The sequence below is a fragment of the Pezoporus occidentalis genome, unplaced genomic scaffold (genome assembly GCF_034315485.1).
Source record: "Pezoporus occidentalis ecotype Australia unplaced genomic scaffold, CSIRO_AGI_Poc_V1 ctg131, whole genome shotgun sequence".
NCBI classification, from domain to species: Eukaryota; Metazoa; Chordata; class Aves; order Psittaciformes; family Psittacidae; genus Pezoporus; species Pezoporus occidentalis.
In genome coordinates, this window is record NW_026913115.1 from 165,857 (window position 1) to 189,761 (window position 23,905).

Sequence of the window (23,905 nt, forward strand, 5' to 3'; positions counted from 1 at the left end):
AATTCCAGAGTTTAGGATAAGGTCTTGCTGTACTGCATCTTCTATGACTGAAATGAAGTCTATATTTTGCAGCTACATCCCCTTCCAGGCTTTATCACTGTTTTGGGTGATTTGACTCTGCAGAATGCTTCATTCATCTTCCTGTTTTCTCTGTGTGGCTTGTCAATTTAGACTGTGAAATCTTTGGAATAAAATCTGCCTCTTAGTGTATTTTAGCACTGCCTACCATAATGGGACCTTATTATTATTACTTTTTTTTTTTTTTTTGGTGCTGCATTACAAGTAATAGGAGTTGCAGTCATTTTCCTTCCCCTCGGAGAGGCAATTTTAAGATCTAATTAATCTTGGGGGATGTGTGTCTATCTTAATTTATATCATTTAGCATATAAACAGGTAATAATGTAGTGCTTGTCATTTTGTTTACAGTGTGGTTTCCTGTCGTTACCAGATAGAGAGCTGCTTGGGCTCTGAACATAAAAGCTGTTATTTTTCTGTAGAAAAAGCTCACAATTCTTGTAAAATTTTTAATTGAACTTTACATATCACTGTGGTGTCAGCTTATGGTTTGTCTGGAGTTGAGCTCTTGTGCACTAACTGTCATTGTGTTTCCTGCGAGACACCATATCACATCTACAGGCATAATTCTGCTGCGTCAAAAACCCTACAACAGATGGGTAAAAGGCAAGCATGCGGTATTAACCTTTGGTGACAGCTAAACTATCTAGCTGGAACTATGAGTGGCAGTTAGAGAAGATAATTGTCATAGGAAGCTAACAACCAACCAGAAAATGCTACCAAGCAAGAATTTCACTTGAAGCAGAATGAGAGCTCTTGCTTGCAGATATGGCTGAAATGGAAAAGTCATTCCACCTATTTTTGGAGGATTAGGAAGGATGGGAAGACTTGGGAGTAGGAGCTGCAGTACAGATGCATGCAGTCCTTGGTCAGAGGGTTCACTGGATGGATACTAAGTATTTAGAAAACAAATTAGGTTTTATTGTATTTGTTTACTCGGAGGCTATAAGTGAAGCAATTACTTTAAAGTGGGAGAAAAATATATCCAATGTATCTGAGGCATATTTATCTTAATTTGCAAGGGAGCAAACAGGAGTAACAACAATAGTCACCCTTGCTCACCAAAGAGAGATTAAGCATTTGTTGGCTATAAAATAAGAGAAACGACAAATGTCCGTGGCTTCAGGGAGTCATTTAGAGCGCATAGGAGAGGTGCTCGCTGGAGAAAAAGCACAAGGCTAGCAAAGCAGCTGAAAGCACCTGGAAGAGCAGCAAATTAAGGCTTCAGTACTGCCCTACTGACCAATGCCCAAGTAAGCTGTGCTGATAATTGTGGGCTCTGTACGCATAACAACCTCAACACTTAAACTTTTAAGAGTATCACTGAGTAGAAATTTTGCGGCTTAAGGGCTGTCAGGAGGGAAAGGTGGTTTATATTTAGAAAGCTGGTGGGAGGAGTGCCCTTACCCTGCTGTGGGATTTGTGGCTCTCCAGGGGTGAACATCTTGTTTTGACACCCGTATGTTTGTGTGTACTCACCATCCACCTCCTTTATGGCACATTAAGAAACTTTTCTGTCAGCGCACAAATACATGTGTTAATTACACACAGTAAGTGAATAATCTCTGAAGCTTTTTTTGTCTGATATTTTGTGTGTGTCTCTCTCTTACCTTCTAATGGAAGAATTACCTTGAGAAAATAATATATGACGAATTGATTCTGGCTCAAACATTTCTTGTATATATTATAGCAGTGGTTTGCTAAATTAAGTGTTTTCTAGGAAGGCCAGCGTGTGATGCCAGGAATTCATAGAATCATGGAATGGTTCAGGTTGGAAAGGACCTTAAGACCAACTAGTTCCATCACCCTGCCATGGACAGGGATGCCTCACACCAAACCAAGTCGCCCAAGGCTCTGTTCAGCTTGGCCTTGAACATGCTTAGCCCTCTTCTCTCTCCTTTGTGCAAATTTAGCAAGTAGCATCTTACACCATCTGAAATATTGTAGGTAGCTTTCTGCTTAATAAAAACATTTGAATCAGGGATTTTTTGTTTAAGCTTTTGAGATTGGCTTGACCCTGAATTTTTCACAAATACACATTTCAAAGTCATCTTTGCTACCCAGTTTTTTAATTTGGTAGTGCATTTTGGTCACATTCTTCAACTGCTCTCTTTTACTTATGAAGGTCAGAAAAATCTCTTAGAAGCTTAAGCTGAAGTCAGAGATGCTGGCAGTGACATAGGTCTGAGAGTTGACGCTCTAAGGATATATGTGAAATGTTGCAAAGCTAGTGATGAAACAGGGACATTTCTGGGACAATGCATGTATCCCTCTCATGGCTGTAATTGTGCAGGACTAACGTATGCACCAAAGCAAAAAGTTTGTACACGAGTGTGGATAGGGAATTATTCCTCTAGCTTCCCATAAGGGCAGATCCTCTTTTTCCGCTTCAGGAATTAGGATTTTGAACTTAAAGGTAATGGAGAAAATGTGCTGGTATTAGCTGGCAGGCAATATTGTTTTACTTACTACTAATAAAGAAGCCATTCAGGCTTGCAAGACTGGAGCAAGCTTTCAAGGTAAAAATGAAGTCTTTTATTAAAACCCATTGGCTTTAGAGAGGTGAGAAAAAAAAAATTAGGGCAAAAAAAGTCAAACCAGGGCTGAAAAGAAAAGTTGGTGTATTTGTAACAATCAACCTTTACCCCTCCTTACTTTTTGAACTTATTTCACTCAAATGCTTCTTTATGGAAGGGAGGTAACAAAGTAATTAAAAATAAAAAGTGCTTTGAAGGCTCGTTTCACCTTTGTGCTATTTCCTGTGCTTCTTGCAGAGTCTCTGAGAAGCAACTGGGCTAAACTGGGACTTTTATTATTTCTGAGAAATGGCTTCCCATCATTTTATTTTTAAATTGCTGGGCTTATTTCAACAGTGAGAAAGTGAAAAGGACTGACAGCTGTACTGAGCAGGGCTTTAAGAGACACTTAACACAGCGCATTTAACATTTTTTGCAGAGCAGTGAGAAGAGTTGATATATTCACGCTAATCAAGTAAATCAAACAAGAATCAGGTCAAGCATGTTTTAGTTGTTTATGGCACAGTTTCAAACATAACTCTAGTTAGCAGCAAGCTGAATGAAGTGAGAGACAACTGCTACATATAAAGGTCTTGGTGCCCATCAGTCTTTGAGGAGTAGAATGCCTGTGTTGCCTATATATTTGATCATGATAGCTGTAAACTTGCTAAAGATGGTAGCACATCTATCAGTGTTCTGGAAAACAAAGAAACCCAACTAACAACAGGCACAACACCCCCCTTTTCCAAAACTGTAGTGATTTTAAAAAACAGTATGATGAGTCCTTCCTGATAGATTTTTTCAGATGAAGTAGTGACATTTTCCCTAGCTTAATAAGTGTTCTGGCCTACCTACTCCTCCCCTCTATAAATCTAATGGAAAAATTACCTTGAGAAGATAATACATGACATATTGATTCTGGCTTAAACATCTGTTGTATATATTATGGCAGTGGTTTGCTAAATTAAATGCTTTCTAGGAAGGCCTGCATGTGATGCCAGGAATTCATGGTATAGGCTTAGCTCTCTTCACTCTCCCTTTCTGTAAATTTAGCATCTTATTATGTCCCTGCCTTGTATAGGAACATAGATTACTGTAAAGTGATTATCATGGGAAGCACTAGCCCAAGGCAATAGGTGGAAGAGGTGAAACTGCCAAATGAGCTGATAAAGAGGACATGAAATCCGATGTTTAAGGTTGCCCATATACATCGGTGCCATTTGTTTTTGTTATGGGCTGTTCTGTGAGTTTGAGATTACACCCAGGGAGCCTAGCAGCCACATTTGCTCTTTTGTACACCTTCTTTTTAAATACTTTCGGCCAGCTTGTGTGATGCTGTGCCACAGTGAAATCCCTGATGCTTATACCAGCTGTGAGAGTGACCTCCAAAGTTCTCTATGGCCCCTCCTTTGGCCTTTACAGACCTCGGCTCCTCTGAGGAGCTTTGGAAAATGGAGCAGATTCTCAGGATTTCTGATCTTATGTGACCTGCAGAGCTAGTGACTTAAAAATCTGTAAGATGTTCACAAATCTTCTCTTACCTTGTAAAAGACAGTTGGGCTGTTCTGCATCCCCCAAAGTACCGCTGCCAATGAGACGTTCTATAATGCAAGACACAATCCTTTTCTGATGAATGAAGGACATGGATGGCTAGAAGATTTCAGTTTCCATTTTTCTCAGTAGGAAAGAATTTCTGTCACTTGCGAACTTTAAATAGAAAGGACTCTGAACTTGATGAGCTTTTTTTTTTTTTTGAATTGTGAATGATGCTCAGAACAATAATTTAATAAAGCATGGGGAAATTCTTCTGTTAGGATCCATCATTAATCGTCTCCCCCTTCTTTAGGCATTTTGCTATTAATTTTTAAAAATATTTAACACCTTGGTGACGAATCTGAGTTGCCAAGAGACTGAATGAGTAAGCAGATGCTTTGCTGTGAATGTCAAAGATACTAAACTGGAGGTTGTCTTCTCTATGCCTTTGATTTTCAGTGACACCAACATCTTGCTGATTTGAGACATCTCAGATAATGGGCAAGATGACAAGCCACGCAAATCCATATAATAGTTTAATTATGAGTAGGGAGCTCACTTGGCTTGAAAGGTACATTTGCTTTGGCTTACAGGCTTCCTGTTTTTTCCCCTGAACTGTTTCTTCCTGCATGCTTCCTCTTGTGCTATTGTTCGTTGGCTTGTTTAGGTTTTTTTTCAGTTCTGTACATTGGAAGGTCTTTTAAAATTAAATGAGATGAAAGGTGTATCTCTTAAAGCCCTGCAACATGTTGTACTTCTAAATGAACATGTAGGGAGCTTGGTGTGTGTACTGTGTCAATGGTGAAAGATGTCTGTATGCTGAAGGGGTAAGGACTGTTTTGCAGTGTAGCCTTGATAGCGGTTATGTTTGCCAACGTGTATCTTTCATGATACTGATTTAATAAATGCTTACTTGCAACTCCTGTAAAATAAATTGTTCCCTAGTTTTGCTAGGAATAATTCATAATTTGTTACTCTTCCCTGCTGATGTAATATAGTAGATCAAATCTGTGACCTTTACTTCAAGGGGAGTTCTGTAACTGAGCCTTTGTCGGGGTTTAAACCCAGTCAGGTAATTCGTTTGCTCACTTCCCCCCCTTTCTTGCCCTCCCCCTGCTCTCGGAGGGACGGAGAGGAGAATCGAAAAGTGCAACTCCCACGGGTTGAGATAAGAACAGTTTAGTAACTAAGGTATAACACAGATCACTACTGCTACCACCAATGATAATAATAAAGGAAATAACAAAGGAAGAGAATATCATCTCAGATAATCACAGATACCTCCTCCAACCCTGCAGTCCCCCAGCCCTTCCGGCTAACTCCCAGTTACCTCCTGGGCATGACGTGCTGTGGTATGGAATACCTCTTTGGTCAGTTTGGGTCAGGTGTCCTGTCTCTGCTTCCTCCTGGCTTCCCCTCCTCCCTGGCAGAGCATGAGGCTCACAAAGTCCTTGGCCAAACCAAAACATCGCTTGTTATCAGCTCTGTTCCCTAGCTGAAAGTCAAAACACTGCACTGCACCAGCCACCAAGAAGGGGAAAAATGACTGCTACTGCTGAACCCAGGACAGCCTTGCAGATGGGATTATTTCAGAAATCACAGTTGCATATGAATTCATCATGTTAACGTGTGCTTCACAACGAACATGAAGGGTGATGTGTTAGCTGTGACAAATTTGAAGCGCTAACTGGTTCCTTATCATATGGGCTCAGTGCATGGATAGTTTTGGCCTTTTCCTAGAAGCGGGTGTTTGGTTAGGCAACGAAAGTAAGTGCTTTATGTTACTTTTGTACAGGGGAGGGGAAAAGTCTCAGTAGCCTCTGTGCTCTCCCGTGAGTTGCTGGACAACCCTCTCACCATTTGATTTGTGGTCATTGAACATGACTTTAGGCTGCTCTATTACAGGACTTCTTGGTAGGTAATGAAAGGATTCATACTGGAGGCAACTTCTAGACATGCTTATTTAACCTGAAGTCTTCCTTTAGTCTTAGTAGTGCATTTCTGTTCCTCTATTACAGAAAAATGCCAGGCAGGAAGAAGGCAGCTGCAGGTCTCCTTCCTTGTGCCGGAATGGAGATGTAATCAGGATTGTTAGTCTATGCTGCCTTTATGGGTGCAGTCATGTTATACCTTAATGCTCATGTGAATTATTTCTGTAGGCCCAAAAGAGAAAAAATGTTGAAAGTACCAGGATTTGATATCTTTGCTGAGAGCACTTACCCTATTTTAATTTTTTTTTTTTTATTTTTTCCATGAGACTTGTTTTGCCACCTACTAATGAAAGGAGGCAGGAATCCAAATGTATTCTGCTTGCATTAAAGCCTTATGTTACCTGCCTTTTACAGCAGAAGCAGCATGATGGTTTGCTGTCACTTGGATTCCTTCGGTCTTGATAGTACAGTGTTGATCGAGTTAACTGCAGGGCAAGATTCTTCCTAGGTAGGTTCTGGACACCCTAAAATAAAAAAGCCTGAATGCTACTTGAATGCTACTGTATAGCTCTTGTAGATTTGTTGATAAAAAAAGCAGCCACTTTCATTTTTTTTTAAACACCATAGTAAAGAAATCTTGTTCTGTTGACAAGTTCAGCATAAGTCTTGTGCAATACTTCTCCCCCTGCTTGGATCCTCCTCCTTCTCCCATCTGCTACCTTCTCACTCTAAGGAAAGGGAACTCCATTCTGTCAAAGCACAGTGCCACTGAAAATTGGGGAAAGACTTTTAAGAGCAGCTTTTGGATGGGGCCATTCACTGAAATCAAAACAAATATGATCTCAGCTCATTGTAATTTTGCCCTGCATACCTAGCAAAAGGCTAAGGCTAGCATGTAGAAAGATGCAGTCCCTCCAGTGGAGTATATGCAGTTCAAAAAGGCAGAATCACTTACTAACGCCCATGATTGGTGCTCCATGGCAACATGTTCTTGCAAGGAAAATAGCATAAATACCGATTAAGCAAAGAGATTCCCCAGCAAGCAAATTAAATGCCAGAAATTGAACAAGAGTGTGGATATTGTTTTCTTCTCTCTAGGTAATTAGGGTAGCTACCATTAAAGTATCGTAATTGAAATGGATGCTCGATAAGTCTTTTGTCCTGCTTCAAATGCAGTGTACTTCTTTATAGTTACTAGCTTCCATATGCTTTGTGAAGCTGTTGCTTTCTAACTTTGAGAATTGTTTCCCTCTGCAAAGATCTTTTGCTTGCTTCTGCCTGATGCTGACTTGCAAATTCAGTGCAAGCAGCTAAAGCTTAAGATGATAGGCTTGTATTATTACAGGGACTTTGTGTATTGTTGAAGTCCCTGGGGCTGAAGCTCAAACCTGCAAACTGTCTTGACTAGAGATGAATGTGCTGAATTTCACCTGATCCTTGGGAAGAATGTGCCCACAACTGGCAACCTCTGCCTGTAAGAGCTAAGGGTTAGAGAATTTCAGGACTGTTTATGATAGTTTGGCTTGAGATATCCAAGTATGAAAGTGCAGTCACCTACAAAATAATGATAATAAATGTGCTTATGCTTCCTTTGTGGCAAGAATTTCACTGGAGATACTCAGTTGGCTATATGGGGCAAGAGCAGCAGAAATCAACGAGACTGTCTGCTGGAGATGCTGAGCCTGCAGGCTCCACAGCTGAGAGCACCGAATGAAAAGTGTGGTGGGTCTGAGGGAGGTAAAACCACAAGGCCCTGCTTGAGTCATGAATGCCACACTCCCTGCTGCAGTGGGCACTCCATCTTATCCTCATCACACCTTTGTTGGAGTCCATGTGGCCATGAATTAGATGTTTTTTATTTCCTCTATTAACAGGGTATTCTAGATCCATACTCCTTGGCTGTCTGAAAGCCTGTTTTACTGTTCGCTGTAAACTTTTTGCATGTGTGCTTCTCTCCACAACCCTAAAACCTAAGTAAAAATTCTAACTCAAGATTTTGTGATCTCTTTACAAAACAGTGGGACAGATGTAGGAGAGATTATATAGGTGAAAACTCTGTAGGTACAACTTGCCTGAAGTCCAGTTTCTCTGCTTTATGCAGTGTGATGACTTGTTTTGTCATGTACTGGCTCCGCAGAAAAAACATCCAGGCACAAAGCAAGTATTTTATCCTGTGAAAATCTGGTTTCCATTCTGCTGTGTAGCACTGTAAAATAGTCTACTAAGCTGCATTAGTGTTGGTTAGAGGAAGAAAACTTGAAGGCTTGGAATCACATTGTAAGCTGTTAAGCATCTGGCCAAGGCAGTTAAATGCTGATGATGCTGCAGTACTGCAAAGCTGTAACTTGAATAAATGCCTTCTGTAGTATAGGATGCCTCCATTTGGTGTTCTGTACATGACATGCAAAAATGAAAGGCATTTCTAGATGCGGAAGTTAAAAAAAGAAAAAAAAAGGGTTTGTTCCCTTATTTTAAGGAAGCAAATATTTATCAGAAATTGCTTCCACCTATTTAAATTTCCCCCCCTCAGCTTGGGGTAGATCTAATAGAGTTTCTCCCTAAATATAGAGAAACTCTGCTGAAAGAAATTGCTGACAAAACAGTGCAAAACCATGTGATACATTAGTATACAGTGGGAAAGTGAAGTTTGGATTGCATGGTGCAATGATCTGACTGTCTTTGTATTTTATTTATTTGTTTTTTTTAAAGCTGTTGCATTGCCCAGAAGAGCTGGAGTTCAGCTATTAGGCTGTTCCTAGCAAGAGCAATAGCCAAAAAGCTCCCATAGAACTGTACCAAATAAGTCTTTCTGGAAATGAAATTCACTCACTTCTAACCTAGTCAAGCTGCCATCAACGGTTTATAACTAAGTGTAACTTTAAGGCTTGATCTCTTTCATAACTAGTGAACCTGTGTCTGGCAGCTTTAAAATATGAATGGTGTGAATTAGCTGTCTTACTGCTCTGGAACATTTCTGGTGTACACTTTCATGGTAAATGAGATGCATGACACTTGCATGGAATCTGAGTGATTTCACCCAAGGTTTTTAGAGTAATTTTAAAGTTGTTTTGTGTTTTTTTTTTTAATTTTTGTTACCTTTTTTTTTTGTACACACATATTAAAAATAATTAAAAAAATATCCCGTTGGTTTCAGGTTGCCTAAAGAAGCTGTGGCTACCTCATCCCTGGCAGTGTTCAAAGCCAGGTTGGACATGGCTTTGGGCAGCCTAGTCTAGTGGAAAGTGTCCGTGCTCACGGCAGGGGAACTGGAGCTAGATGAGCCTTAAGGTCCCTTCCAACCCAATCCATTCTGTTATTCTTTGTCTTTAGGGGCCCAGTTTCTTGAGCTCTTAAGGCAGTCTGAATTCCATCACAGTAGATAACAGTCAGGCTCTTTTTGGTGTAATGGATTGATTTGGGTATTCCTTTTCAACTTTTACTGTTTTCATATCCTGGTGATGCAGGATGATTATATGGTAATTGCTGTTCACTTTCTGTCCAGCTTGCAGCTCCTTTTGTTACATGATTGTAAACTATCTATGCTAATTCTAATGTCAGAACCCAGGTAGTCGCTCTATTATTTTAATGCTCAGAGGAAGCAACAGGATCATTTTGTAGTTGTGCATGATGTGTTGACCCAGATTTGCAGACCACTTGCATACATACCTGTATGTGTACAAAGATGTGAAAACAGATGTACAAGAATAACTTGTGGATGTCATCTCTCTTTCATTCATGTTCCAGGGCTATGGTGTAATAACTTAGATTTTTTCTCTTCATGTTACAGTAATCTAGACAATACTTAAAATCATGCTCATTTCCTTTTAAATAGAAACCAAGCAGTGGCTGCTAGTCTAGGATACAGTAGAAAGTATTTTGAAGTATTTCTGGGTCTGTTTGGAGATTCCACCAATTTGTAGCTGTTTTAAGGAGGGGTTAAATAACTTTTGTTGTCTCACTCCATATTGTTCTTTATCAGAAAGGTCTAAGAGAGTCTCAAAGTAGGATTGGTTCTCAAGGCTTTTCTTAATGTTGGGTTACAAGGGAAGTGCTAAATAACTTCAACCTCCTTACACTCTTTAATCCCAGCACTACTTATCCACCCTGCTCACCAAAAAGTCTTGAATGTAGCTGTATTTGCTGATCTTGCAAGTTGTGTCAGTTGTGATTCACTGTTGTAAGAAGTTCAGGTGTGTTATTCTGTCTGTTTTGAACAGAGTGACAGAGAAGTGACAGGGAAGTTCATACTGGTGTTTTCAAGAAACCATTCAGTGACAAATGAATTGCAGTAAGATGGATCACTTTCAAGCAGAGAGTGAGCAGATTTCTCTTCAAGGCACCATGGAACAATCTGAGGTTCTGATTAAGGTGGGTGATTGCCTTTATGGAGGGCATAAGGTGGCCCTTTTAATTATTTTAGTAAGGGTACAGCTGAGCTTTTGATCTGGATGTTAAGCAATTAATTTATCTAACTTTTTTTGTGAGGGTAGTAGTAATCAGGCATTCCTTTAAAACTCATTTGATCTCACCCTCATGAATTTGGTGTCTTCTTCTCAGTGTCCTTATTTGTGTTTTCCCAACACTGCTTTAATTTTATATTAACACTGCCTGAATGCCTTCTTAAAGCTGAGCATTTCTTGCTGTTTAGGATCACTTGTGGTTTCTCTTCCAGACTAAGACTGGCTCTTTGCATGAATATTTAGCCATGTTGTTATGTTGATAAAACAAAGTCATCTTAGGGGTAGTCTCAGCTTTCCTGTCATGCATTGGTGTGGCTGTTCTTATGCTAATCAAACTGGAATGTCTTGTGCAAGTCAATGCTCAAAAGAAGAAGGATGGAATCTGTAATAATTCTGAGTAGTGGATGTTTCTTCAGAGAACTGCAATCTGCCCTGCATAAAAGGAGCTGTGGTCTGTCAGTAAATAAAAGGCTTGAGACTCCAGTATGCACAAAGCCTCCATCTTCGTCAATGGGTTGGTTCAGAACAACAGCAACAACAGAGAAAGGGGAAACAAGTTTGTAAAAAGCAAAAAAGGTGCTTCACTTTTCTGATCAACCAGCAAGGCATGTGTCTTACGAGAATCATTCTCCCAAATTTGCTCTACCTTCTGTCTTCATCACATGAGGTTGAAATAGGCATCATAATGATGACCAAGAAGAGGGGAATATACTGGTCTTTAGTCTGAAACATGTAAAAATTGTGAGTGAGATAGCTGAAAACATGGGACTTTTTTCTGGGTAGTGAAATACGTAATTTCCAAGAGGCAGATACTTTGTGTATGTTTGCCAGATTCAAGACAAATAGCTGAAGTGACATAGCGAGGCTTCCAGCGTGGATTTTATAATCCTGAGAATGAGGAACATTTGCATGAGCACCTAAGCAGTGTATCCAAATCTTGATCATTCTCTATGAAGCTCTTAAAATTCATACTTACATAGCTGCTTATGGGACAGTCATACCCAAATGTAACAAATGAGTATCACAGACTAAACCAAAAGTCTAGTATCTTAAATGACTCTTGTCTAAAATGAAGGCTCTCTTGACTTCAACCGTGAATGCATAGTAAGTGGATCCCAGTGATGATCCTGCTTATGTCTTACCTGTTTGACAAGTGTATTTTTGCTCTTCATATACATCCTCTCAGAAGGGATTGTGAAAAGCAGCTTCAGTGGTGAGTTTTTATTTAATCTATTTTATGCTGTGGTCCAGATGCCAGTTTCTGCATTTTCCTGGGATGTAGCCATGTCCAAATAACACTGTAGCTTCATATTTGGGGTTTATATATATATACACAATTTCAGTTTAGATTGAGCCTGAGTGCAAACCTTGCACTGGGTTTGCTCTCTGCTCACAAGGCATAGCCTCAGGGTTAGTGCAGCCCTGAGGGTTACCATTGTTGTCTGCAGGGCAGCAGGAAAATCCCCCCCCCCCCCCCAATCCATAGCATTATTTGATCTGGGTTCTTTACAGACCTGGCAGGGATCCAGTTAGAAAGAGCACATTGTCAGTGGCCACTCCTCAGCTATGTCTGAACATTCAAGCTTTTGCCTCATAAGATCATTAAATGTACCTGTGAGTGTGTAGATCAACTTAAACTATCTATGCCTGATGCTTTTCTGTTTAGCAGCACTTAATTGTGTATTTTAGAATCATGTTTATCCAAAGGCCTCCAGAGATGCCTTTCATGGTTGGATGCAGATAATTGAAAGTTGCTGTTTCCCTGCTCTGGGATGTCAGATAGCCTTTCAGTGAACCTGGGCGTTTCAGAGGTATCTGTTCCCTGTGGAACAGTGGTGGGAAGCTATAGCTCAGAAATTATTTGGAAATTTCATTTCCACTGATGGCTCTTTAAGAAACCTGGCATGCAGGCACAAAAGGTAGGACTACAGAGCCCTGGGAGAGGTGGTTAGGGGCTCTGAAGCTCAGATAGTCTTTTCATCAGTTCTCCAGGATACAGGGGAGGACCTTAAAAAGGCTAGGTGGATTTGGCATGTTAATAAATGGTTAGAACAGTGCTGCCATAGTCAGGGGTTTGGGTATTTAGATCGTGGGACTCGATTTCGGAGGCCAGGTCTGCTGGAGGCTGGTGGAGCTGGTCTCAGAAGGGAAGAGCTGTTTTGGTAGGAGGCTTGCCAGGCTGGTCAAGAAAGCTTTAAACTAGATGTGTTGAGAGAGGGGGGCATCGTTCCAACACACCCAGTTAGTTGCCAGCACCTGTAATAAATGCTATGAGCAATGTAGAGATATCCCAGCCACTCCAGCCAGTGAGCCGGCTTCAGTTGGAGCTCGGCTCAGATGCCTCTCTACAAATGCCCGTAGCATGGGGAACAAACAAGAGGAATTAGAGATGTGTGCATGTCTACGGGGGTATGATACAATAGGCATCACAGAAACATGGTGGGATGGCTCCTATGACTGGAGTGTTTGAATGGAAGGTTACAGGCTCTTTAGGAAGGACAGGCCTGGCAGGCGGGGAGGGGGAGTTGCTATTTATATCAGTGATAGGCTGGAGAGTACGGAACTCTGTCTGGGGACAGGAGAGCAGTCCACAGAGAGTTTGTGGGTCAGGGTTAAAGGGAGAACAGCTGTCGGGGACATTACTGTGGGGATCTGTTACAGACTGCCTGATCAAGAGGACTCTGTGGATGAAGCACTCCATAGACAGATAGGAACAACCTTATGCTCGCAAGCCATCGTTAATGGGGGACTTCAACCACCCTGACATCTGTTGGAAGGACGGTATGGCCCGGCACAAGCAATCCAGGAGGTTCCTTGATTGTGTGGAAGACAACTTCCTTCTGCAAGTAATAGAGGAGCCAACAAGGAGAGGTGCCATGCTTGACCTCGTGCTCACCAACAGGGAGGAGCTCGTTGGAAATGTGACTCTCCAGGGCAGCCTTGGTTGTGGCAATTATGAGATGGTCAAGTTCAAGATCCTCAGGACAGTGGACAGCGTGCAGCGTGCAGCGTGCAGCAAGATCACTGCTCTGGACTTCAAAAGAGCAGACTTTGGCCTCTTCAGGAGCCTGCTTAGTAAGGTTCCATGGGATATAGCCCTAGAGGGCAGGGGCCCCAAGGCTGTGGGTTGATATTCAAAGATCACCTGCTAGAAGCTCAGGAGTGTTGCATCCCAACTACAAGGAAGTGCAGCAGGAGGGCCAGGAGACCTCCTTGGGTGGATAAGGAGCTGCTGAGGAAAATTCAAGGGGAAAAAAGAGGCTTATAAAAGGTGGAAGCAAGGACAGGTGGCCTGGAAAGAATACAGGGATGTTGTCCAGGAAGCTAGGGACCAGGTTAGGAAAGAAGGCCCAGTTAGAATTAAACTGGGCTAGGGATGTGAAAGATAACAGGAAGGGATTCTGTAGGTACACTGCGAATAAAAGACAGACTAGGGACAATGTGGGCCCTCTCCAAAAGCTATCAGGAGAACTGGCCACCCTGGATTTGGAGAAGGCTGAGGTTCTGAATGACTTCTTTACCTCACTCTTCATTGGCAAATGCTCCGACCCCACCACCCAGGTCTTGAAAGGCAGACGTGGGGACTGTGAGAATGAAGACCTTGGGCCCACAGTTAGGAGAGGATCTGGTTCAAGACCATCTTAAGAACCTGAATGTGCACAAGTCCATGGGACCTGATGAAATATGCTGGAGGGAAGGAATGCCATCCAGAGGGACCTTGACACACTTGTGAGGTGGACTGATGCCAGCCTCATGAAGTTTAACCATGCCAAGTGCAAGGTCCTACACCTGGCTCGGAGCAGTCCCAGGCACAGCTACAGGTTGGGCAGAGAAGAGATTCAGAGCAGCCCTGCAGAGAAGGACTTGGGGGTGTTGGTCAATGAGAAACTTAACATGAGCTGGCAGTGTGCGCTCACAGCCCAAAAAGCCGACCATATCCTGGGCTGCATCAAAAGGAGCGTGACCAGCAGGTCAAAGGAGGTGATCCTGCCCCTTTACTCTGCTCTTGTGAGACCTCACTTGGAGTATTGTGTGCAGTTCTGGTGTCCACAACATAAAAAGGACATGGAACTGTTGGAACAAGTCCAGAGGAGGGTCACGAGGATGATCAGGGGACTGGAACACCTCCTGTATGAAGACAGGCTGAGAAAGTTGGGGCTGTTCAGCCTGGAGAAGAGAAAGCTGCGTGGAGACTTCATAGCAGCCTTCCAGTACCTGAAAGCGGCCTGTAAGGATGCTGAGGAGGGACTCTTTATTAGAGACTGTAGTGATAGGACAAGGGGTAATGCCTTAAAACTGAACCAGGGGAAGTTTAGATTGGATATAAGGAGGAAGTTCTTTACTGTGAGGGTGGTGAGGTACAGGAATGGGTTGCCGAAAAAGGTGGTAAATGCTCCATCCCTGGTGTTGTTCAAGGCCAGGTTGGACAGAGCCTTGGGTGGCATGGTTTAGTGTGAGGTGTCCCTGCCCATGGCAAGGGGGGTTGGAACTAGATGATCTTAAGGTCCTTTCCAACCCTAACTATTCTATGATTCTAAGTGTCTATGACTGAACTTGGGTTACCCAGGGTTTGACTACATGGCTAATTAGTAATAGGGGAAAACTGACAAATATGTGACTAATGTGCAGGAATTCACCTAATGAAAATAACACTACCTTCTTCCCAAGTAGCTCCCTTGCAACAATTAGCTACATAGCAACTACAGCTGTTCTGTGAATGAAGCAAGCAGGTTCCATGGTAGTCTTTGTGGACGGTCCGTACCCTGTGTGTGACTCACAGAATGAGAATTGTATTTTAGTGGTTTTATAGACAACATAACAGCAAAAGTACACAGGCACACAGGTAATACTGCTGCTACACTAGATAACATGTAATTTCTCATTCTTGCAGAAGGCTTCTTTTCTGTTAACTGAAATGTTGTTAATGTAGGGGTTTGCCAGGAAGTGAACAAAAGCAATTCTACAGTAATACTAACTCCATTCCTTGTTGGCCATGTCTTTTCCAAGTCATGAGGAGGCAATCATGGCATATAGTTTTGATACCTGATAAAATAGTCTCATTTGGTCAGGGTGAAAAATAACTTTCAGGAGCTGAAAAAGCTACTTTAAGTGATTGCTCTGCTTGAAGTTAACAAGAAATTCATCCTAAAGAGCCAAATAAGCATATTATTTTGGCATGGCTGGTCAGATTTTCCATGAAAATTTAAAAGGAGGGTAATTTTCCCATTCCTATTTTAGAATGTTCTTTATTCTGCCTTTATAATTTTGTCCATTTCCTCATAAGTGCTCTTTTCAAAGCCCAAACATGTCAACAGTGACACCATCATCAGCCTGAAATAAATGAACAAACGCTCTCATCTTCAGTTGTGGTTTGCCTATAACAGCTATTTTTAATTTTGCAGCTGCTGGGAGACTAAGGCAAATGAGAAGGATTTGCAACTGATGATTTGGCACCTATATCATACAGCTTACTTTAACAAGTGTTCTCATAGGTGTTAGGAAACGTGGGGGTTTCCAAGGGGTCTCTTCACTGAAGTAATGCTTCTGGAGAAAGAGAGAGCATGAGGCAAAGTAATGACAGCAGAAGGAGGTATCCTGCTGGTTTAGCATTTGTCTGCAGGAGTTCAAAATGGAGTGTGAGATGGCAATTGATTATTTTTTTCACAAAGTGAATATCAGCTGACAGCCTTATGCACTTTTCTGTATGTTCTGAGCAGTGCTGGTTGCAGGGGCTCCTCAACCTCAAGGAATTTTCTTTCCATGAGGAGAAAGTGGTGTGACTTTTTGTCCACAAGGAGCAACTTCTGTTGCTCCCAGCCTAGAGCCCTGTTTCAAAACCAGCTTCACAACTGAGAGCTGAAGATTAAACTGCAGAACACTTAATGCTGCAGTGACCTGTGCCTGGCTTTACATGGGCACTGAGGCAGGTGAACTTCAGTGTCCACCTTTTACAAAAGTGACCAAGCATGGAAGACACTGTGGGGTGTGGTGCACGTATTGCATTTTAAGGACCCACATGCCACTTCAAGTAACCTGCTTGTTCAGGTCTCAAAGTGCTGCTTTTGTCTTTGTGCCAGTATTTCTGTAATTTGTAATATTCTGTAATTATAATAAAAGCAGTTCATTTAATTAGTACCTGACAGTGGTGTGGGCTTAATAGATGGTTGGTAAGAGTCCTAAATTTTCTTAGATGGTGAAGCACAAAAGACTTAATTCTGCAGCTCCCCACAGCCAGAAGATAGGGACATGCAGAAACCAGCCTAAGTGATGATCTGGTTGAAGTTTTAAATGGTAAATTGCATGGCTTGGGACTGAAATATGTTTTGAAAAATCTCAGTTGGTTCCATTTTGTCTTTTACCTTTAGCCCAAAATGGATTATGTATTTGCTAGTCTTTCCCCAAAAATTTAGTAGCAGGGGTGCATGTCTGTTTCCATTGTACTTTTAAATCCACATTAGTGGATCGAGGCATTTGGAAATCCACACAGATTTTAACTTAATGATCCATAAAGTGCAGTTTAGCTAGATCTTGGAAGACGTTAGAGTTTCCTAAACCATCATTCTGGGTTTTATTTTGGCAAGTACTCAGTTGGCTTGCAAACTTACACTAAATTCTGACTTTGAAAGTGTAATGTTAACTGTATTCAAGAAGGTTCAGATACTTCCACAGTGCTGACTGTACTGTTAATTAGGTAGTTAAATAGTTATGCAAAGATTGTGTGGTTTCATTTGCTATGACAGTAGAAAAGTGGTGCAAGTAGTTTGTCACTTGTACTGAGCATCATTGCTTGAGCACTGTTGGCAATTATTTTACTAATATTAACTTAGCTGATGTTCCTGTTAGTTGTCTGACCTGTTGAATAATCTATCATATGACCTTGGAGTATTTTAATCATATCTCTCCGAGAATAGTCTTATTCCTATAAATGGGATTTCTAGCAGAGGAAGGTGCTATACAGCAGAAGTATTACTGGGGAAATTTGAAAAATCTTCAAATTGCAGTGACTGCATTGAAAGTGTTCCAAGCTAACAACTCTCTTTTTCAATCTCCTAAGAAGTAAAAAAGCAGTTACTGCTGTAGCATCTCAGAGAAACTAAAGGTTGGAAAGAAACATCCTGACTTGTTAGTTATGCAGGCTGAAACTGTGAAACATGCCTTAGTCTCATAAAAAGTAATGAGGACTCTGTGTCTTGATTCTGTAAATAACTTAATACCCATATCTCTTGCATTCTGGTGACTAACAGGCCTTTCAGAAAAGAACATGTTCATTTAAGAGCAGCTGTCCACATATGGACACCCAGGCATCTCCAGTGGGTGACCAGTGCCCCCTGACTTGATACTGAAGTGGGTAGTATGCCTTTGTAAAAAAGGTATCCACATACCAACTTCACCTTGACCCTCTAGCTAGAAATAAGACAATAGTATCTTTTTTTGTTTAATCTATAGTCAAGACCTTGGAAGATGCTGAAAATCTGGAGTTTGGGATTATTGACTGCAGACCTAGGCTGCTTTGCAGGGTGTGTTCTGTGACTCTTCAAACACTGGGAAATTGCACCTTGGCTGACAAGGCTGGTTCTGTTCCTTCTGTGAGGACACTTGATATACCCTTGATAAGAAGCTGTATAGTTCTCCATGTAGTGATGGGAGATATTTCAGCTCATCTTTACCAGCTGGGGAGGGCATGGGTTTCTCACACAGGTTGTGACCCACAGTGCCTCCAGCTTCTCAGTAAATGACACCAGTTGAAACTTAAGCAGAGCTGAGACTGTTTTGTCCCCTGGATACATTGGATTTTCTCTCTGATGAGAAAGCCCAGATTTGGCAGATGTTATCTTTAGAACAGCAGGAAGTGAGAAACTGGGTTTCATAACTAAATAACAATAAAGTTAGGTTAATGAAGCCATGAATCATTTCAGTGGTTAAGCTCTGTGTGCATCTGCTGCATACTAAGAAACTCCCAACAGAATTTGCAGTAATTTAAGCAAAAAGTTAACATGAAGTCAGTTGCCTTTGATCTTTTTGTTTGTTTTTTGGCTGTTTGATCTTTTTGTTTGTTTTTTTGGTGTTTGTTTATGATTGGGAAGCTATTGAAGCAATGAAATGAAGATGTGATAATAGCCCAGGGAAACATGCTTATGGTAGTCTTATTCGGTCTAGCTCAAATGCAATAGCAAGGACATAGTATATTCTATATATTTGTCCAGTATTAAGCATCAAGTGATTGATAATACCTGTTTTGTTCTCCTGCTTAGGATCCTGTAATATGTTCTTGCTCTGTCAAATTCACTCTTTCCTATTCCTCTCTTAAGTAGTACTGTGTCTGTTGGGTCTAAATTTGCCAGCTCACTTTGTGGTGTGATAATCATGAGAAGCTTTGAATTGAGAATTAAAGTTACAAAGTGTTGGCTTTTTGAAAGAAGGTGTTGTCTTTTTTACTTGGAATGTTTTGACTTATTTCTTCATCTCTTGCCGTCCTAGGCTTACCTTAGTGAGGGGCTTTAATGAGAAGGACTTGATTGTTGTTCCTATTAGGTTTTTGTCAAATAGAGGTCATTTGGGCTGCTATTCCATTGCTTGTAACAGTGAAGACCCTTGAAAATGTATTTTGCAAGAAAAATACTGAAAAACATATAGTAAGTATGGGCAAATGGGGAGCCAAGCCAAGCATTTAGGTGTTTATATTCATAATGCAATATAAGTAGTTGGGTTTAGATTTAAACTCCTTTGCAGAAAGCATTTCACTCCTTTTAGGCAAAATGATTTGTATCTTTTTATCCGTATGAGGAGACTGGCTGCATGCCCCGGCAGTGAATAAGTTAACCTACTTAGTGTTTCGTGTGTAGGCAGCATTCAGTTCTGTGAGATTGCAGTGGGCAATGAAGCAGCAGAATTCAATTTGCAGTAGTGACCTAAGAGGGAGTATTTTTAGTAATAAAATAGGTCAGGGGATGTGGTAGTGCCGACTGATAGATGAGCAGTCTTGCCCTTCACTTGTGGGGCTTGTTATTTTTCTCCAGTATAGAAGCTCTGTGATGGGAGAAATGGGATTCAGTACTGTCATGTGATTACTGTTAGAATTTTGTTATTGTGATCGCAGGAAAAGCACTACTTTTTATTGTAGTGAAGAAAAAATGTAACTAGCTACTTTGTTCAGGAATTCATGGAAGGCAAAACCAAGGAGGGATCAGAGTGCTCTGAAGCCATTGCTCAAAACTGGGTTTAGCACTGCTGGAGATCTCATGTTGCGGTGTTGTCCATGTGACAAATAGCTCTTCCTCAATTTTCTTTCCGTTCTGCTAGATGTTCTTGTGTGCTTTTTTAGCTTGCTTCTGTTACCAGTTTGCTTTCTCAGTGTTTTATGGAGATGAGTTCTAGCATCTTCCTCTCGGGGTATCAAAGATGAAGCATGGCTTTCTTCTCTTCCTTTGAGTCTATGGGCACTTGGAGGAAGCTTACCAAGGATCTGTTCAGCCAGGTCTTTTCACACAGAACAGTCCAAGTCTCTTGTAGTTATTTTGTTACTTGACCTTTGCATTTCCTCACTGCTTTGGTTTCTCTGAAATTGTATTTCAGAGCAAACTGGGAAAGCACCTCTTTCCAGTTTGTGTGCTGATATAAACTATTCTGCTGTTAATTACAGTGTGGCAAAGCCCCTATAAGCACTAGTCACAGAGCTGTGTGTGTTCATGCGATATAAACAGCAGAAGAATGGTAGCTTTGGGTCAAAAGCCATTTGTTTTTTTTTAAGCTGGAAAAAGAATGCTTAGCAGGAAGCAAGCTATCTCTACTCCTGGGTATAGCTGAATCGGTACCAGTGTGTCACACCATGTAACAAAGCATTGCAGGATGCTCAGACTGGTGCTGAAGCTATCTCCAGGAGTTAATGAACCCTGATGAGATGAGCTGGGATGCCCAATTCTTCTGCTTTGGAACTAAGCATTTATCTCCCTTGGGGCTGCTTAATGTTGTATGAATGTACATGCCTGTGCTTGTGCTCATTTGTCCATTCCTGTTTTATGCTGCACTGTGAAGCACAGATATGGTTGTATGACATGGGGGAGAGATGCCCTTAAAACTTTCCCTTACTTTATCTTCTGTTCTAGCAAAATGTGTTTAATATTCTGACCTGTCTAGTTAGAGCTATGATGAAGTACCATCTAGCAGAGGTTTTATAGTGCTGAAGGATTCTTAGGTCATTTAACTTTGGTATCATATTTATAAGGAAAATAACATCTCTGGTATAAAAATGGTAAGCTCTTTTTTGTCCTCTAGAATAAACAGGTTAGTAAACAGATAAGCAATTTGCATTTCTAACTTCTGTATTTTTCTGCAGAGAAGATCTGTTTCTGTATTGTAGATAAGCACTGCGTACTTCAGATAACAAATAAAGAGCTATGCCACTTGAGATCTGAAATTCATGTGAAAAAAACCTCAAATATTACCAGTGGGATCAATACAGTGGGGATGTTCTCAGCAACACTCTGAGAAACATAAGAGGGGTTTTGATCATGTTACATAATCAATATAATTTAATGTGTCTAAGGGACACCTCTTATCAAGAGTACACTGTCCTGCTCTTCTCTTTCTACTAAAAAGGACAGTGAATTTTTTTTTTTTTTAATATTTTCTTATTAACTTGGTTTTGCAAAAGGAGGCTTGACAGTATCATTGAATATGAACCTGGTCGTTTGTTTTTTGTGTCCACCCTACTCATCATAGGAGCTGGGATTTCATGACAATTCATAGTCTGTTCACTGCATGCATGTGAGCCAACTCAGGTGAGCACAGCACAGTGAGACAGGAGCTCATTTATTAGGCATGCAAGGGGAAAAATCCACAAATACTCTTCTTAAGAGTTCATAATGCTACAGTCCACCCTCCCCATCTTCTATGCTATAGATTACTGCCCTGTCCAGTATCTGATATGCTGTGCTATGTCCGTTAAAAGTAAGTACCTTAAAGTGGAAAGCTTGCATTCAGAAGGTAGCTGGGCTCATATTTTTGTTATTAGTGTTTAATGGTGGTTTTAAATTTTAAGGAAGAATTTTCCTCTCCATTAGGAACTAATTTATTTTAATTATTTTTTGAGAACACTTGCTTTTCTTTATTTCCCTATGTTTTCTCAGCATGACTGAAACAAAAAACAATTTGTGCCAAAATAACAACCTGAGAAGATGGCTTTCTTTCTCTAGTATGAAATCATGTTCTGTGTGCGTATCACTAGTCTGACTGTGTGCAGTGTGTTGCAGTGCCTTGCTCTGGAATTCACTTTTTGCTTATTTGAGGGGTATGGAGCTTGGTGGAGAAAATTAGCTGCAGTATCTGATCATAGGACAGTAGAACGTTTGGTGGGAAAGTCAATGATGCTGTGCCAACACTCAGTGTCTCTTCAGATTATGAGTAATTCCAGCTTCTTTCTGCTTTATAGATGGGTGTAAGTAGAGCTTTAAATTTAAGATAACCTCCTTGGCCTTGCGGTTCTTGTAGACAGGAAACAAAACTGGTGGTGCAGAGGGGTTTTGGTGCCCAATATAAAAGGGACTGTTTTTGACAGAGGTGTGGGTGTTTTTTTTGTTGTTGGGTTGTTTTTTTATGTTTTTTTTTTGTTTGTTTTTTTGGTTTTTTTTGGTTTTGTTTTGGGTAATTGCTTGTTTTGGTTGGTTTGTGTGTTTGTTTTGGGGTTTCTGTGCAGTTTTCTTTAATCCTGACAGCATGCCTGCAAACCAGGCTAACTTGATGTGGTGGGCTGACCCAGGCTACTGCCAGCTGCCCACCCAGACACTCTGTGCCTCCCCCTCCTCAACAGGACGGGGGAGAAAATAAGATGAAAGAACATGTGGGTTGAGATAAAGACTATGAGATCACTTGCAAATTGCTGTCATAGGCAAAACAGGCTTGGCTTAGGGAAAATTAATGTAATTTATTGCCAGTTAAAGTGGAATTGGATAGTGAGAAACAAAAGCAAAAACTAAACCACCTAACCCCATGTTTTTACCCCATGTTCAACTTTGCTCCCTCATTCCCAGCTCCTGTGCCCAGGGCAGTGCAGGGTGATGGTGACCGGAGCTGTGTCCAGCCACGATGGTCCCACTCCACCCTCGCTCCTCCTCACACCTTCCCGGGTGGCAGGATGGGGGGTCCCTGCGCTGGCAGCCAAGCTGCCCCTGCCCCTCATCCTGCACCACCTGGCTGCCGGCAGAGCTGTTCCTCACCCTCTTCCCTCGCTCCTCACTGCATGTGCAGGTTGTGACCGTTCTGGAGCGCTTTTGGCATCGCCGTCTTGGCCGTCGGGCTGGGGGTGCCTGTGGTGGGGCCGCTGAGGAACCGGCTGGAACTGGCTGCCCCCTCTCCTCACAGCAGCTGCCCCACAGCTCCCTGGCTGCCAGCACTCGGGCACGTGTAGCAGCTCTGTTAAGCCCTGAGGCACCAGCAACCAAATATGGTAAGAAGGATCCAACACTTGGATAAACATGATGCTGAGATACGGGAAAAGTAGATCCCATTACTGGTGCTGTTGATAGTGTTTTAGTTGGCCTGGGGGAAATGACTTCTATCATGTGCTTCTCCCTTTTCCATTTGAAAAACTGAGGTAACAAAACATGATCTCCTTTAGGGGCCTTAAGGGGAAAGATATATATTCATCAACTTTTAATTTTATCTTTCCATAGTAAGAATTTTGTGGGACATTTCAGGACTTAGCCAAGAGGTGTACAAAAGGAGCTGAGTGATTTGGCCTGACTGTATGCTATTCAAAAGGAAAATCCTGGCTTTCTGTATTCCAGATGTCTTCCTTACCAAATACTCAGGAAAATATAAGACTTTTGTCATTGCTCTGAAAATCCCAGGCCTCGTTGTCGCAAAGACTTCCCAGAACAGGTAGCTCAAAAGTTTACTTGAGCAATTTGGCTATAATCCAGAGATGGAAAACAGGATTTACACACTTGTTATATCGAAAGCCAGTTAAGCCAGTCATTTTTCTCCTCTTACTTTGTGTGCCTGCACACACATTTGAGTAATGGGGAAACTGGGGCACAGAAAGAGGATGAAATCTGCCCATGTTACCTACTAATAGTTCAGCAGGAATGGTTTCTACTTACTACGTGGAGAGCAGGCTGTCTGCAACTGTGCAAGCATTGCTGGGGTCAGAATGTACAGGGCAGGTTCTGCTGGAGCAGCAAGCTTATTGACTTGTCTAACATGAACTGGTTTACAAAATAATCATTGTTGGAGGTTTCCTTCCCTTCCCTCATCACCAGTTATATTTCATCACTTTTAACTCCTACAGTTCTGGTATGGGGCCTGATGAATTGAGGATGTTAAGGCTTTTTTGAGCAAAAGCAACTTTTTGCTTTAGTGGACTATTCCTGCTGCTGTGCTGATCTGCAGGGCC

At 41.5% G+C, this 23,905-nt stretch overlaps 1 protein-coding gene across 13 annotated transcripts in view; it reads left to right on the forward strand.

Annotated features, from left to right (window-relative positions):
• Positions 1–23,905, forward strand: part of SERGEF (secretion regulating guanine nucleotide exchange factor) — a 165,253-nt gene that overhangs the window by 92,167 nt on the left and 49,181 nt on the right. For 3 of the 13 annotated variants that reach the window (XR_009962865.1, XR_009962859.1, XR_009962864.1), the window contains 2 exons: positions 4,584–4,695; positions 6,143–8,423. The exons of 6 other annotated variants lie outside the window; for them this stretch is intronic. The gene's annotated coding sequence lies outside the window, so the exon portion shown is untranslated. Of the gene's footprint in view, positions 1–4,583; positions 4,696–6,142; positions 8,424–10,272; positions 10,424–23,905 lie in introns of those variants that run through there. 4 more of the 13 variants (XR_009962861.1, XR_009962862.1, XR_009962863.1 and 1 more) reach the window with 3 other exon arrangements.